General features: G+C 33.7%; 1 pseudogene; it reads left to right on the top strand.

The window, feature by feature from the left end:
* The first annotated feature begins 15220 nt into the window (after positions 1–15220).
* Positions 15221–16111, top strand: LOC149174632 (putative glutamate carboxypeptidase LAMP1 pseudogene; annotated as a pseudogene).
* The last annotated feature ends 2825 nt before the right edge of the window (positions 16112–18936 follow it).

Below are 18936 nucleotides of genomic sequence, written 5' to 3' on the forward strand. Positions count from 1 at the left end.
AATCAATATAATCATGTATTTTAATGAAACTACATGGAAAAAAATAGATTTGTTCAACTAGATTATTTGAACTATTTTCAAAAAAATAGACAAAAAAAAACTAGCCCATTTCTCATCGAATGCACCAATATTTTCTTTTGGAACTACACTTTGAAAAAACGAGTATAAAACCTTTAATCAATACTAAATGTGCTGATTTGAATACTATGGCTGGTTTTCTTATCAAACTAGCCCATTTAGGGTTGATCAACATGAGTATATAACCTTTCTAACCACACCTTAAAACAATTATAAAAACCAAAATACAAACTTTATTATCAAACTTGTGCATTTTAATGTTGGTTAAAATACAATGTCGTGTTTTGATGCCTTTATGGTTATTATATTACATATTTTGCATTATATTGAGGCGAAGATACATAGTTTTAACTATTCCAACCATTTTTTAAGCATTGAGCATTACTCTTTGTTTTTTCCAGCTTTGAAAAAAAAGAACATATTGTGTACCTACAAAATATATTTATTAAGAACTACAAACTACATTTTATGCGCTTATTAGGTGATTATTATGAATAAAGTTCACAAATTTATAATAATGTCATGCTTTTAGGTATTTGTAATATCATATTTCAATATTTGTAAACAAATGCAAGACAACAACAATATCCCCTAAATCACGATTAAGAACAAATGCAAGTGAGTGCAAAATAACATTGATAATTTGGTACACAAAATAAAAGTGAACAAGTTGAAGGTGTATAGGCTCTGAACATGCCATCACCTAATACTCTTTATTTTTTACCAAAATGTGGGATTTTACCCCCTCTCTTTTTATAGATATAAGTTTCTCACCTTTTTCTCAAACCAACATAATTGTTTTACGTTAATGAAATTAGATTTTTTATAAGTGTAAAACAAATGGATTCCAACTAGACTTTTCAAAATATGTACCAGAGAAACCTTCGTATGGTTTTCCAGCCTATCCCTTCACCTTCGCAATCCCAATTAATTACTAAATCTCAAAGATTGGAGAACTTAAACCAAGAAACATTCATCTTCCAAAAACATACATAACTTAAAAAAAAAAAATCTCAAAGGGATTGACAGAAAGGAGTGTGACTATACCATGAGAGGTGACCATCCATAGATTCTTAAATGTACCTTGATCATGCATCGAGAAGAAGACTAGTCTCAAAGGAACATCCACATATGCATTCCTTTTCTTAAACCATTAACAAAGTAGACTTAAGGAGCGTGCAAACCTTATCTCATTATCTATGGGGATTAAAATATAATTATCCATTTTATATTTAATCTATTCATCCAATTCATTACAAATTAGGAGACACCACAAATTTGTATGTTGTGAACACCTTTCTGAATTACTAGGGTGATTAACAATTCTAATGTTATGATTTAAACTAGATTATTTGAACTTCTCCTTACCCCTAATTTCAATTTTAGCACAGGGTGACAACAAAGAAAAAGCACATCACTAGCACCATCTAGGGGTTTTTCCTTGATTGGTATCATAAAATTAAATAATAATAAAATGCAATACTTCCATCACTATGCTCCTTCATAATCTCTTTACGAATTTTATTTCTTTTTCACCAACAAAAACAATTAAGAATAATCAAAACTTTGAACAACACAATGAATAGGAAGTATTCTATCATAAAAAATGAATGCATTACAAGTCAACCACATTCTCAAGTAGCTAATAAAAAGAATGACTTAACATGTTTTTTGAGGAGAGTTTTTGGCGAAAATCACATCAAAATTCTTTTTTATACGCGTTTCGAACCAGGAAGTGTGGTTCATCGTCAAGACAAGATGAAGAACCAAATCATGGCTATAAGTTAAATAGAGAGTAGATCAATCAGCGGCTAGAAAAAACAACTACTTTTGACCAAGGACATGGACTGGGCAATAGCTATAATTGAATTGACTAAGAGAAAGGGATAAGAGAAATTTGTAGGAATTTACAGGGTAAGTTCCTCAGATAGAACACCAGAGGACACTGCTCACAAACAGATCACAGATCAATACACCAGTATTCTTGATGTGGTTAAAACCCTCAAAGAGGGAAACAGTCCATGACTTAAGCCAATGCGGCCACTACAGGCAATTTATTAATAAGAAAGAAAATTTACATAAGCTTCTCTCATGAACGATCACCCTACAAATCACCCTCCATGCTCTTTAAATAGAGATCATGGACCAATCGGGTGTTAAACCATGGATCAAGTGTCAGTATAATGAGGAGAGAATGAACCATAAGATCACTTCATGTCTAGAACATATCGTGATCCTCGAATTGTAAGTTACAAATGTACATAGTAAAGAAACACACTTTACCTAACTGTACACTAGACCAAGTTATACTTAACTGTTTCCTGTGTGTCAGAATATCCTAACATCCCTCCTTAAGAACAACTTGGGATAGGATTGAAGGATGTATAAATATGACACAATAAGAGAAGGAAGTAGGCATTAGAGCCTATCACCCCTTAGTGACAACTTCCTAAACTCCAACCATAAATCGAAGTTTAGTAAACTTCACCTCTGTGAGAGCCTTTGTAAAGATGTTTGCAACTTGATCATCGGTTGAACAATATTTCACTTCAAGAACATGGTCATGAATGAGCTTTCTGATGAACTGCATGTGTAGTTCAATGTTTTTGTTGCACTGACGTTGGATTGGATATTTGCATAGTTGAATGACACTTTGATTATCACACCAAAGTGTAGTCGGATGCTGCTGCTGAAAGCCAAACTCTAACAGGATCTGATGAAGCCATGGGGCTTCCTTACTAGCTTCTACGACTCCACGATACTCTGCTTCTACTGAAGAAAGAGAAATGGCACTTTGTTTCTTGCAAACCCATGTAATAGGTCCATAACCAAGAGTGAAGACATAACCTGCAGTAGACTTCCGATCATCAGGGTCACCAACCCAATCAGAATTAATGGAACCAACCAATAGAGGAGATGCTTCTGCACTGTAATGAATCCCAAACTGAATTGTACCTCGAACATAATGAAGTATTCTTTTAGCTGCTTTCCAATGACTTTCATGTGGGTTTTACATAAACCGAGCAATAAGGCCAACATCAAAGGAAAGGTCAGGACGAGTATGGGTCAGATACAAAAGTTTTCATACAAGCTGATAGTATAAGGTAGCATCAACTTCAGGGGAAGTATAAGTGACTAAAATTTTGGCTCCAGACTGAAAGGGAGAAGGTGTTGGCTTACAGTCTTCCATGTGAAAGTGGTGTAGAAGATCACATGCATACTTGGATTAGGAAAGGGAAATGCCTTCCTTGGATTGCAAGACTTGAAGACCAAGAAAATAATGCAAGTGTCCTAAGTTTGTCATTTCAACTGATTTTTAAGGCTGGAACTCACATGGTTTATAAGGTTGGGATCACTACCAGTAAGGATAAAATCATCAACATAAAGAACAAGAATGATAAGAGACTTACCCACTTTCTTGGTGTAGACAATATTGTCAGAATGACACCTAGAAAAGCAAGTATCTAAAAGAAAGCTATCCATTTTGGCATACCAAGCCCGAGGGGCTTGCTTGAGACCATAAAGGGATTTCTTAAGCCTACATACAAGGTTGGAGTCTGGTTGTATAAAGCCAAGAGGTTGTTCCATATAGATTTCTTCATGCAAGTCCCCATGCAAAAAGGCAAATTTAACATCCATCTGATGGAATTCCTATTTGAAAGAGGTAGCAAGGGAAAGAACAAGGTGGATAGAGTTCATTTTGGCAACAGAGGAGAAGGTTTCAGTATAGTCAATGCCTTCAACTTGTGAAAAACCCTTAGCAAGCAGATGAGCTTTATGTTTATCAACTTTTCCATCTGGTCCATACTTGGTTCTGTAAACCCATTTACATCTAACAAGTTTTCGTCCCTTTGGAAGAGGAACAAGATCCCATGTATCATTTGCCAATAATGAACGATATTATTAATTTATAGCTGCATCCCAATCTGGATGGCCTTAAGCTTCTAAAAAGGTGTTAGGATCATAATTTGTTGGAGCTTGAGCCAGTAAAGAAGAGGCTTTATCAAACTGAGAACGAGTGTGATGTTGATCTGTAGGATCACCTGCAAGAGCACCTGTTGCATCCTGAGTAGCACAAACCCATTTTGGAAGCTAAGTAGCTGAAGGAGGATCCTGAGAAGGTGGGGGAGGATTTCCATCCTCGTTGTCATCATCTAAAGAAGAAATATTTTCAGAAGTAGAAGGGATAGAGAGAGGTGGCACATCCGCCGAACTAGGCTCGTAGGCCGATATATTTTCAGCAAACTTTACATTTCTTCTAATGATAACATTTTTGGACTTAAGTGGAATAAGTCTATATCCTTTGACATCTTCAAAATATCCAACAAAAATACATTTTTCACTCTTAGGTTCTAAGGCTTTATGTTTCTCATCTGGAATATGGGCCCATGCTTCACTTCCAAAAACATGAAAGTGACTGACATCTGGTTTAATTGAGCTCCATGCTTCTTTTGGAGTGATATTCTTTAAAACCTTAGTAGGAGTGTGATTTACTATGTAATTTGCATAGTTAATTGCTTCTGCCCAACAATTAAGACTAAGTCCTTTAGATGAGGCATACAATTAGCCATTTCCTTTAAGGTGCGATTCTTCCTTTCAGCTACACCATTTTGTTGTGGAGTATATGGAACAGTATGTTGCATTTGAATTCCATGCTCAGTGCAAAAGTTGATGAATTTGTTGTTAACATATTCTCCGCCATTACCAGATCTTAGCTTAAGAATTTGGTGTCTAGATTGTTTTTCAACAAAGGCCTTAAATGCCAAGAACATGTTAAATACTTTACTCTTGAGTTTTACGAAGTATACCCAAGTGCGTTTGGAGAAATCATCAATGAAAGTTAAGAAATACTTGTAGCCAGAGAATGAAACAACTGGAAGTGTACCACATAAATCACTATCCACAAGCTGTAAAGGGGCTGAGGCATGCCAAGAGGCACATTTTTCAAAACTACCCCAATGATGTTTTCCGAGTACACATCCGGAACAAACACCATCTCTACAAGATACCATAGGAAGACCTGTCACCATATTTTCTTTACATAGATTTTGAATGAAGCGATAGTTTAAGTGACCAAATCGCTGATGTCAAAGTTTGCTCACTTCATCATTATGAGAAACAAATACCGAGGGAAGAGTTGATGACCCAAAGCTGTTAAAATTATACAACCTTGTAGAATCATCAGCATTGCCAATAGCTAAAATCTGTCTAGGATCTCTTAGGTCCTTAATTACAACATCATGAGGTGAGAATTCAACGATTTTACCTTCACCTGAATGAGTTATTTGATATATAGATAGAAGGTTGCAGGATAAGGTTTGAACACATAATACATCATTAAATTGACCATTGTCTAGATGAATAGTTCCAGTCCCTACAACACTAAGAGATCTATCATCACCAACATATATATTTTTGGTGTTACAATCATTTAAAGAAGAAAACATGCCTTTGTTTTTGGCCATGTGATAAGAAGCTCCAGAATCAATGAGTCACTCATGAGAATGAGAAGAAGAAGATACATTTAGTGCATAAAAAAACCGAGATGCTTGACAACCATAGCAAAAATTGTTATTCCTGAAGATGAAGTTGAAGTTGAAGAATGCTCCAAATGGATTTTATGCTTCTTCATTACTGCTTCTAAGGCTTCCATCTTCTTAAAGCATTTGGATTCTAAGTGGTCATCTCGATTACAAAAGTTGCCATGTCTATCAGTCTTCTTCCCTTTTTTTTTAGTTGCCTTATCATTTTTTTGAATTGATTTTTCATTTTGAGACTGAAATTGCTTAAGACCCTTGTTTGGTTTAGGAACATTATTTTTAGGATACTGCTTTTGAGGATTCTTTGAATTTGGTTGTTGCTGGATGGCTAAGGATTTCTTAGAAGAGTTTCCAAGATTAAGAAGGCCAAGATGTAAGATTTTTTCTTGTTTTCTTATTAAAGAATCACAAAAGGCATCAAAAGATGGAGACTTGTAGTATTGTCCTTGAGAAATAAATGCTTCTCTAGTATAATGGAATGTGGAAACAAACATAGAGTAGGCTGGTCCCAACATAGTAAGAATGAAATAGATAAGGCTACCATATTCTTTATTAACCTTAAGACCTTCCAAGAGAAGTCTAAGGGTCTTGAACTTGGACAAAAAATCTTCAATGGAAGAAAAATTATTAGGGCCCAACGTAAGTAACTCATTTTTGAGTTGATGGGCTCTAATTTCATTTTTAATTCCAAAAAATTTAGTGAGTTGTTCCATTGCTTCATTAGGGGTATCAAGTTCTGTAATATGGAATCTAAGGTCTGGAGAAATAGACATCCCTATCAACCCACATGCTTGATCTTGCCTATTTTCCCATTTAGCTTCCTTATCTTCATCTTTAGGTTTAGTTTCTTGGCCTGAGGCTATTCTGTAAAGACCTTTACTTTTAAGTAAATCCAAAATGTAGGACCCCCATTGGAAGTAGTTGGTGTTGTCAAGAATAACTTGGCATGGACTTTCCATTTTAACAAAATCTAAAGCTGTAGATGCTGAAACTAAGTGTTCCAATGGAAATATCTCGAAAAATTGGACCAATTAAAAAAAAAGGGCTTTTGGATGAAGAAGTTATGGCTTTTTGAAGAAAAGTTGTTGAAGATGTTGACGGAATGTGTGAATGTGTGGAAGTGAATGATAATGTCATATTTAAACCCGTCCACCCCCACTTTCCAAACTTAATCTAATTAGTTCACTTTAAAAAAGATTTTATATGACCCACTTTTATATATAAGTGAAAGTCACTTTTACAATGGTACTTTATGAGCTACTCACTAAATTGTAACTTAAATAAAAGATAAAGAGACTTTAGAATTATAAGTGAGTCACTTTTTATAATGGGTGAGAACACTTTTACATAAAGTAACTTTAAAACATAAGTTACATGTGCTTTCTGAAAAAGTAACTCAACAAAAAAAAAACTTGAACCCAAGACCTCTATTCTCATAAAGTAATTTTGGACCAAGTGATCTAGTTCAAAAAGTTAGTAATTTTTGGAAAAGAGGAAGGGGTTTTTTTTTTCCTTAATGTTTTTGATTTTCCGAGATCACACTAAGGCGCGGCGGAAAAGAGCATACGCATGAGAAAAATCTTTCCTTTATGTTTCTGATTTTCTTAGATCGCACAGAGTCGCAGGGCAAAGAGAATACGCAAAAATGAAATTTATAGATTCGGTAATAAAAAAACAGAGAGCTAAATAAACCGAAATAAATAGAGAGATGAATTGTTAAAACTGCAAATAAAGACTATATACCTCCAGATCTTAAAAATGACGTAGCTAAGGCTACTGGAAACCTTTTCACATGAAACAAAAGGGGTTTCTCATTGGAACAGATGCTCCTAACACAACAAAGCAGTCCTCTCGACTCAAAAGCAGTCAGAAACAGTAGATCTAGGAAATGACAGTTGCATGCACTTGTACCAGCTTCGGATTTGGATCACTAACGGATGCGACCCTCAAATAGCTCTGATACCATGTAGGAATTTACAGGGTAAGTTCCTCAGATAGAACACTAGAGGACACCACTCACAAATAGATCACAGAGTAATACGCCAATATTCTTGACGTGGTTAAAACCCTCAAAGAGGGAAACAGTCCATGGCCTGAGCCAACACGACCACTTCAGGTAATTTATTAATAAAAGAAAGAAAATTTACTTAAGCTTCTCTCATGAACAGTCACCCTACAAATGACCCTCCATGTTCTTTAAATAGAGATCATGTACCAATCGGGTGTTAAGCCATAGATCAAGTGTCGGTCATACTGAGGAGAGAATGAACCGTTGGATCACTTCATATCTAAAACATATTGTGACCGTCAGATTAGAAGTTACAAATGTACATAGTAAAGAAACACACTTTACCTAACTCTACACTAGACCAAATTATACTTAACTATTTCCTACGTGTAAAAAAATCCTAACAGATTTAATTGTCTAATTAAATAATTAATTAGTTAGTTAGTTGTTAGAACTATTAATTTCTATAAACCTAATCACTTAATATACTTTATATTATTTAAACCTATATAAAATAAATGCTTAATAAATAGATAACTAAGTTAGTTATATAGATGACTAATAAAATCAATTTATCTATATAACTATATAAGTAACTAAAAGTGGAGAATGAAAATGAAATGAAATGAAATTATGTAGCTGTTTTTATTTTATAAGTAACTAAAAGTGGAGAATAAAAATGAAATGAAATGAAATTATGTAGCTGTTTTTATTTTATTAGAAAATTCAATTACGAGATATATATATATATATATATATATATTCTAATAATGGGACAAATGGGGATTAAAAACTAACTAATGTTTTAATAATCATTCAAACAGTAAGGGGAAAAAAATCATTCAAACAGGTTTATAATTATTTTAGTCAACTTTAGTTATAATATTATTTATTTATATAACAAGTTCAATAAAGTCAAGTAAGGGGATTAAAACTAATGTTTAATAATCAATCAAATAATTATTTTATATGTTTATAATTATTTTAGTTATGTTAGGTTATAAATATTATTTATTTAAATAACAACTCCAATAGAGCAAAATAATAATAATAATAATAATAATAATAATAATAATAATAAAATAAATTATATATACATATTTTTTTAAGAATTAAAAAAATAAAATTATATATATATATATATATATATATAAAGGGAAAACAACCACCATTAAGAGGAGGAAAAAACCAAAGAAGAAAACACAAAAACAAGAGAGAAACAAGGGGGGGAGCTAGGAGGAAAGGGCAGGGATCCAACAGCTATTGATCTTCCATATATCATCCATGTTGAGGTTACTTGGCCTCCTTTCAATTTCTATGGCCTCCCTAAACTTTCGGTGATGAAAATGCGCAATTTTGGCAACTACCCGGGCTTCCTCAATGCAAATATGGTGCTTAGTCTTCTCCTCATGTTCTGCCAGGGCTGAAGACCAGGTCCTTCCATTTTTGATGTTGACTGATTGCTCATGAATCCTCTGCTTATAGAGCCCCTAGTTTCCCCAACATAGGGGGTCCCAAATGAACATGGAATAACATAGACACCTTTCATTTCCTTGGGGTCAAAAGGGTATTTTACCGATCTAAGGGAGCTACGAATGGCGTTAAGGGGTCTAAAGGTTGAGGAAACATTATGCTTCCTAAGGATCCTAGCAATCTTGTCAGTGGTCCCTTGGATGAAAGGTAGATGAACACCTGCGATTCGATCCTTAGGGTCTTTTTTAATCTTGGGAACTCTGCTATCCTTAAGGAAAGCTTTCAAACCTTGGTGTCTACTATAACCATTCTTAATAAAAACATTAAGGAGATGGGCATTATCTTTATCAAGGTTATTTATATCAGAGATTCTCAGCACACGAGTATTTAGTGTGTTGAGAACACCCAACTTTTGAGCAGGGAAGTGATGACAGTTGGCATGAAGACACTGCTCAGTATGAGTTTTTTTTCTGGAACACTTGGTGGGAGAAAGAGCCGTCATCACTCTTTGAAATGAGGACATAAAGGAAAGGAATGAACCCATCAATTTATTGATCCATAGTAAACTTTATGGAGGAGGATTGATTGTTGAGACGCTGGAAAAATAGATCTAGCTCTTCTTGGCCATGAGACTAGAGGACACCAGTGTCGTCCAAAAATCTCTTCCAAAGCTTGGGCCGGAGATGGGCTGAGGCCAGGGCCTTGGACTCAAAGTCTTCCATAAAAATATTAGCGACAACCGGGGACATGGGCAAGCCCATGGAAACTCTGCAAGTTTTGTTATAGAATTCCCCTTCAAAACAGAAAAAAGTGGAAGTCAGACAAATCTCAACCAATTGAGTGGTATCAAGGTCAATGAGGCAGTTAATGACCTCAATAGCCTCCTTAATAGGGATGCAAGTGTAAAGGGAGACCACATCAAAACTCACAAGAATGTCCCGAGGGTCAACCTTTATGTCCTTTAACTCATTGACAAATGAAGAAGAGTCTTTAACAAATGACTCTGTAAGGCCAACCAGGGGTTTAAGCTTCGAGGCAAGGTATTTGGCTAGGAGGTAGGTTGTCAACAACATAGGAGGGCCAACCTACCTACCTATATATATATATATATATATATATATATATATATATGATGATGATGATGATGATGATGATGGTTAACGTCTGCTGAAACTGAACTTTGGTCTATCGGACCTAAAGAAACAAATTATTTAGTTTGATTTAAGATTTTGTTCCTATGCTCAAAAAGCTTGGAGAGAAGCCTCCCGAACTCACTATAATTTTGACATTGTAAAAGGCTAGGAAGGTCAGTATTGCGACAAAGATTATGACACTGAGATCTAATGTGGTTGTATGTGGGGTACTCTAAGAGGAAGTGGTTTTCATCCTCGATGTTACTATTCTCACATAGATGGCAGATCCTTTCCATCCATGGTGTTTTAAGAACTGCCCAACGACCTGTTTCACTATGGAGCTCATGAGAATTCATTCTAATCTTTGCTATATTAATTTTCTTCTTTGAGCTAGTTAAAATAGAGAGATACTTTTGAACTTCTAGGGTGGGGTTGATGACCTTCTTATAATAACTTAATTCTCTTTTAGCCGCTAAATCTTTCTCACACCACATTTTTTCTTTGAATTTAGAAGTAACAATATCTTTAATGTTATTAATTTTTTGCAATGCATCATTCTTGTTGATCTCCCAATAGTTTAACTAGGCACTCGTGTCTTTATACCACCCTCGTTTGAGCCTTAGGTGGTTTTCGCTGGAATTTAAAACTAGCTTAGGAAGTCTATGACCTCCTATGTTATTGAGTTTGTGTTTGTCCTCTATATATATATATATATGATTATTATGCTCTACTTGAATTGTTATTTAAATAAATAATATTTTATAACCTAACATAACTAAAATAATTATTTGATTGATTATTAAACATTAGTTTTAATCCCTCTTACTTGACTTTATTGGACTTGTTATATAAATAAATACTATTATAACTAAACTTGACTAAAATAATTATAAACATATCAAATAATTGTTTGAATGATTATTAAAACATTAGTTAGTTGTAATCCCATTCATCCCATTATTAGAATAATATATATATATATATATATATATATATATATTTCGTAATTGAATTTTCTAATAAAATAAAAATAGTTACATAATTTCATTTCATTTTTATTCTCCATATTTAGTTACTTATATATTATATAGATAAATTGATTTTATTAGTCATCTATATAACTAACTTAGTTATCTATTTATTAATCATTTAGTTTATATAGGTTTAAATAATATAGAGTATATTAAGTGATTAGGTTTATAGAAATTAATAGTTCTAACAACTAATTAATTAATTAATTAGACAATTAATTTCTCCTATCCCTTTCTCTTGGTCAAGTCAATTATAGTTGTTGCCCAGTCCATGTCCTTGGTCAATAGTAGTTGTTTTTCTAGCCATTGATTGATCTGCTCTCTCTATTTAACTTATAGCCATGATCTGGTTCTTCATCTTGTCTTGATGATGAACCACACTTGTTGGTTCAAAACGCGTCGACAAATGAATTTTGATGTGATTTTCGCCGAAAACTCTCCTCAAAAAACTTGAGATGGATCATAGAAGCCTAAATTCAATAATGACTTAACATTTTTAACAAATATATCCTTACACCAATTATTTGGAATCTCCTCAATGAAGACACCATTTCAAATTACTTTAAAAATTGTGATCTTATCCAACTCTTACCATACTTGCATAACATAGGGGCAATCCATAAGCAAATGATTAGTGGTTGTAAAACACTCTTTACCAAGCATTTACAAACCTAAATGGTTTGTACTTGCTTTTTGTAATACATACCAAGTGGGTATCTTTTTTCTTAAAGTCGACCACTTAAAAATGTGTTTTTTTAAGGGATTTTGAATTTACAAATGAGATTTCACCACCAAACCACATACTCCTCCCCCATAGAGCCACTTAGTGCTTGATGTCCTACCTTTGGAGTATAATATACATTGACTAGAATTTTTCCCCAGAGCAACTCATTCTTCTCATACTTAATTCTCACATGTGAAGCAAAGAAAAATATATATTTCTTGCTTAATTGATTCCCTATCAACAAGACCTGGCCTATTTGACTCTTTCCACTTCTACTTCCAAATGGTAATCAATTGTGGATCATAAATTCTTCCCTTTTATTTGTATTTATTATTGTTTTATCAATACAATCAACAATTTATTTCGTGAAGTTTTTTCGTCATTATCTAAATTTGTAGGTGTGACCAATCATTTAATATGTATGTACCTTGTCTTTGACATAGATTTAATGTTAATTCATTAAAACCATATATATATATTTTCTAAATAAATTTTAGAATTCAATATAAATGAAATATGTAAAATCTATTTTTAAAATTTAAAATTTAAAATTTGGAAAGAAAAAGGTTTATATTTATCTTAGATTTGATATTCATCATAAGTTCAATTAGAAGTATAATGTTAAAAATAGGATAAATAGAGGGAAGAAAGCTTTTTATGGGCTTGAAAGCAAGTGTAAATTAGCAATCTTTTAGTTGTGGGATAAAAGAAAACTCGTATCTGATACTATCTTCACTCTCGTTATCTTATACAAATGTGAAGTTTGGGGATACAATATCTCTAAAGAATCTTGGAGAAGGATAGAGAAGTCCAATTTTGTTTTTACTTATAATCTTAATATTAAAAGTAATACGTCCTATCCTGTCCTCCTCATAGAAGTAAAACTCTTCCTAATTTAGTGCACAACCATGATTAGGTACTTAATGTACAAGAACGAGATAAACAAGATGGATGACAATAGGCTCCCCAAAAGTGCTTCCAACTCCATTCATAACCACTAGTGTCTCAAATGAGGATGGTGTCAAGACGTCATGTCTTGGCTAAATCATTAAGGAGTACATGAAAAAGTCATCATGCAGGATATTGATAATATTAAATTTATTATTACATCTAAATTTAAAGAGAATTTGTGGTGCAATAAAGAGCTATAAAATAAAGGGAAGCTAAGATACAAGGAGGTTGTCAACCTTAATCTAGAAGATCAAAAGTATTTATTAGTTCTAACTAGCACAAAGAAGAACTATTTCTTATTGCTAAAATATGAACGAATTGCCATGAGCTACATACCTAAACTAGGTTTTGGGAAATTCCCAAAACATTGTGGGGTGCAAGAATTTCTCATCTTTGTGATACTAAGAGGCTTGAAGCTAAAAGACAATTTCACATAGAATGCCTTGTGTACACCCAAATTAAAACTCAATTTCAAAATATATGTTATTACCTCCTAAGTCATAAAAACTATAATAATTTTGGAATGCTTCTCTTATTACTTTTTGAACACAAAAGTAATATTCTAAAAGAATCTAAATAATCTCTTACCTTTTTAAGGCTCAATAAACCAATTATGATTTCAATGGACATTAATCATCCTCACCATAAAAATTATATTTAAATATTAAAATTGAAAAATACAAAGTTTATATATATACACTTACTAAATTAATATATATATTTTTATTTAAGATGTTTTTTTATTTATTTAAATTTTCAATTGAAAATGATTTATATTACAAAAATTAAATTGTCATTATGTTGATTTACCTTTGTAAACACAATACTTGATTTTATGGTCTAATTTGCCTATAACCTGACAAAGATTTATTGGAATCACAAGTTGGAGTTGTAAACTCTCCACATTCCAAATATCTCAAAAATATTTCAAAGTGTTGAATCCATAATTACAATAAAAAACTTATTTGAAACAACAAAAAATAAAATTTAACCGACAAAAATTTAGCAAATTACAACAATAAACTCTAAAATATAACATTTTAAAGTACACTCATTTATATTATATTATATATATATATATAAAATAACACCCTAAACATAATCATGTTGCAGGTAGTTTACCCTTTACAGCAAAATTTCAAATAATTGAAGTGACCATTATTCCACACATGACATGGAATTGTCGTTAACATTGAAATTAGTAACTATTTTATGTTGCCACGCCAAATTTGCTTTTGAGATTATGACACCCCACTATTAAAAAGTACCGGGCATATCATATATAACTAAACATATCATATGCTTTAGTGATTCACGGCTAATACAAAAAATGTCGGGACCAATCAGTCGAGCCTCTATTATAAATTAAATTTATTAAAAACATTTAGCAAATACTTTGATGCTCTGTGCCCGGTTTTAAATTCCACGAGGAATACTGAAACAGAAATTATATAATAAGAATAAAGAGGTTCCATCAACATTATGCTATAACCCATGTGATAAGATCATGGCTGAAGATTAAAACATAATTAACACAATCTTACTCACTTAAAAGCCTGCTCTTATCATTGATTCTGTGAGATAAAAGTCAATTTGAACTTTAAGAACAACTATTTCTTATTGCAAAACAAGATTTATATTAAGATATAAACATATACAAAAGAGAATGTAAAGGTCAAAGGGTATATACCATGCTAATTATATTCTCTTCCTCAACATTATTAAAGCATAAATAAAATGGTTAGCATAAAAAAAATACAATAAATAAAGTTGGAAAAGAATATTGATAAAAAATAAAATAAGAAATATAATGAATAAAATTTGAAAAAAATATTGATAAAAAATAAAATAAGAAATATAATGAATAAAAATCTTTGTTTAATTAGTATGTGGGGGTGAGTGCATGCAAGTCAGGTGTTTTGAGTTTAGTTTAGTTGTTTGCTTCCATTACAAACTACTATTTTTTGGTTGGTTTTACTATGGCGATGCTTCTAAATATCTTCTTTCAGTATGTCGAACAAGCTTAGTAGGACTCACAGTTGATATGGGTTTTCGCATCCTTTACAAATTTTATTTCATTTTTTGGTTGTATGGTTGGTTTCACCATGGTGATGTTTACAAATATCTTCTCTCAGTATGTCGAACAAGCTTGGAAGGACTTAATATGTCGCCTTCTCCATGTCGTAGCCATACACGTCCCCTTTAGTACATGAATAGTCAAAATATCTATCAAAACCAAGCCCACCATGAGCACCAAGGACTATCATAGATTGTTCTTGAAGATGGGATGCAACGACACCATAGCCCAACATCTGAAGGTCATCACCCAAGAACCCCATGTGGCCGACACCCCTGAAAACTTTGCCACAACAGACTATGTTCTCTCCACTTTTCAGAATTCTGGTCTGGATGCTCATTACACAGATTATGAAGTTCTGCTGACTTATCCTCTGTCAAGGTCTTTATCCCTCACATTACCGCAGGGGGAGGTCATCCAGCTAAAACTGAAGGAGCAGGAAATAGAAAGTGATCCTTCCACCAAAAACGCCAAAGTCATCCCCACCTTTCATGCTTACTCTCCATCCGCAGACATTTCTGCAGAAGTGGTGTTTGTCAACTATGGCAGAGAGGAGGACTACTCCACTCTCAGAGACATGGGATTGGATGCTAAAGGTGCCATTGTTATCGCAAAATATGGAAAAAGTTTCAGAGGAGATATCGTAGAGATTGCTGCAGGAGCTGGAGCAGTTGGAGTGATTATATATTCTGATCCTCGAGACTATGGAGGGAACAGAACACAAGGATACTATCCAGACTCTAGATGGTTACCTCCATCTGGAGTTCAACGAGGTTCTATTTATCAAGAAATTGGGGATCCTCTAACGCCCGGTTGGCCCAGTCTCCCTGATTCAGAACGCTTATCAGTAGATGATCCCAGGACTAAACTGCCTACAATTCCATCGATTCCAATATCAGCGGAGGATGCCACAACCATAATGAAGTCGCTTGATGGCCCTGTTGCTCCTGTTGATTGGCATGGTGCTCTGGACTTGCCTGCATATCGCCTTGGTCGGGGACCAAGCATTCTCAATCTTCACTACAAGGTAAGCATGCCCATCTTTATTCAATCTAACCCTGCATCCCTTCTGTATCCCCAAAATCATACATCTTAGTCTTCTACAATAAGGATTTTACCGAACTTCTTGCTTCAAACCCCCTAAAAAGACACGATGAATCCCCCCAATTTCAAGATCTTGCTTCTGTTTCAAACCTAGGGGCAGGGGACAAGCACTGCCACCCCCTGAGTTGAGCCAAGTTTCGGTGTTGCATGCGTCCCATTTTCAAAATCTCTACCACGAAGCCCTTCATTCCTTCTGTGAACTTCTTCGTTATAAATTTTACTGCAATTTCTTGGTTGTTGCTAGGGAGAATACCCCTGTAAACCTTACCTAAACCCTCGTTGCCCAATATGTTTTTGCTGTGGAACCTGTTTGTGGCAGTGTTGAGATCCTTGTAAATGAATCTATGGGGCCAGAACTCTCGCTCTCATTCTTCAATCATTTTTGTGTGCTTGCCTTTTCTGATAAACATAGTTCTAATCACCAACAAGCAGAAAACCAGAGCGATCACTGTAGCACCGATAATGAATACCTTACTCGAGCCATATGGAAATAAAGGAAAAACTTGTTAGCAAAGAAATGACAAACAAGCCAAGTGGTAGGAAGTGACAACAAACCAAATGGGTGATATGTATATTTAAGCATGTATAAGATTATACTAGCATTTAATGTCAAAAGACTAATGCTAGCATTAGTCTAGCTATGAAAAATGTGAATGAATAAATAAGCTTTTAACCTCAAAAGTGTAGTATAAACTTTGGATATCCATGTAATGTTGCCTCCATGTTGCCTCGATACACGTGAGGTTTCCAATAAGACCTCCAATTCAAAACTTTGATTAAAATTTCATGAAGCCAAATTGCCAAGGTGAAAGATTGGTTAAGTTTTAGTAAAGAGGCTAGTCAATGCAAATTAATATAATTTCAATCTGAATCGATCGCTATAGTCCCTGCATTGTCGTTGGCAGGGACTAATAATAATATTGAGTGCATTTATATGAGATGTAAAAGAATGAGATAATAGGTTGATAACATTTAAAAAAAATGTGAATAATATATTTAATTTTTAGTATAAATTTAGAGAAATTATAATTTAATTATTTCTCGAGTTGGAATGCAGGCTTCTTTGATTCATGATTTCTCTAATATATTTTCCAGAAAAATCACATATCAGTTTTAACGTCAACGTGTTTTGTATGTACTTACTATGGTTCGACATCAAGACATAGATGGATAGCTTAAACCAAAAAACTGATAAATACAGTGTTGAAATATGGCAACAAGAATATTCCAATTTAATTTGTCCTTGAATTAAAATTGTGCATTAAAATCAACTTTAGTCTTAACATCTACTTGGAAATAATTAATTAATTTATTTTAAATTAATTAGTTGGATAAATTCAAGTTAGAAGTCTTTCTGAAGTCATGCAAGAGTTATCCCTTAAATTAAGGAGATAAGATTGAGTTATATTTGAGTTGTAATTAGTTAACTCAGTTTACTGAGTTAAGTCCAGTTAAATTAGTTCCAAACTGTTTGAGGAACTAATAGTGAGTTAACAGTCAGTTGATGCATTAATGCACTCAACTAGTGCTACTCCAGTTAACTGAATATTCCCTCATAAGAAACTCATGCATGTCTATTCTGAGAAAGACCCAATTGAGATTAATGTTCAAGGACAATGTACTATCAGTTGCGTGTTTTCTCATGGAAAAACTCATGCATGCAGTCAAGGATTCATCCTTGAGGATTGCGCTTTTTGAAGGCTTGGTTTTCCACTTGGTAATGGGCTAATCATCCACAAGGAACAATGCAAGGAAATAGGAGCTTGGAGGGTAGAGAGGAAGGCTAGAGAGAAGCCAAGATTGCCTGTGAGCATTTGTGGGGATTGTAGTGAGAGCTGGATAGTTGTGAGAGCTAAGGCTTTGTATAATTCCTATGTATTTCCACCATGTATGATAATACAATAGTGTGGGGTTTTTATCTGAAGATTTCCCCAAAGTATTTTCATGTGTATTGTGCCATTGATTCTTCTTCTTCTGGTTATATTGTTCAACTCGATATTTAAGCTTCCGCAAATTGATAGTAGAAGCAGGTTATAGTATTCTGCTTTGATTTATATTGTTGAAATGTGGCAACAAGAATATTCCAATTTTCATTTGTCCTTGAATTAAAATTTGAATTTAGTCTCACTAGCTACTTGGAAAAATAATTAATTAGTTCATCTCAGATTAATTAGTTGGAGAAATTCAAGCTAGAAGTCTTTGTGAAATCATGCAACAGTTATCCCTTAAATTAAGGAGATTATCCCTTAATTAAGGAGATAAGGATGAGTTATAATTGAGTTGTAATTAGTTAGCTCAATTAACTGAGTTATGTCCAGTTAAATTAGTTCCAAATAGTTTGAGGAACTAATTGTGAGTTCAATCAGTTAATGCATGCATGCATCAAACTAGTTTACTCCAGATAACTGAATATTCTCTCATAAATAACTCATGCATGTCTATTTAGAGAAAGACCCAGTTGAGATTAAAGACAAGGACAATGTACTATCAGTTGCTAGAATTTTCCTATAAGGAAAACTCTTGCATGCAGAAGGAATTCATTCCTTGAGATTTGCGTAGTTTTACAGGGTGTATGATTAGTGTGAGTGATCAGTGTCACACATGGTAACAACTGGATCACCCAGGAAAAATTGCGCTAGGAAATAGGGGCTTGGAGGGCAGTGTGGAGGACTTAATGAGAAGTCTATTTTGCCTGTGAGCATCTGTGAGGATTGTATTGAGAGTTGGCTAGCTGTGAGAGCTAAAGCTGTGTGTAATACTAAGATATTTCCACTTGTATGATAATACAGATAGCGGGGTTTTTAGTTGAGGCTTTCC

The sequence above is a fragment of the Pinus tabuliformis genome, chromosome 4_1, assembly GCF_031772625.1.
Source record: "Pinus tabuliformis cultivar Carrire ecotype Pingquan chromosome 4_1, CPIR1, whole genome shotgun sequence".
In the NCBI taxonomy this organism is placed as follows: Eukaryota; Viridiplantae; Streptophyta; class Pinopsida; order Pinales; family Pinaceae; genus Pinus; species Pinus tabuliformis.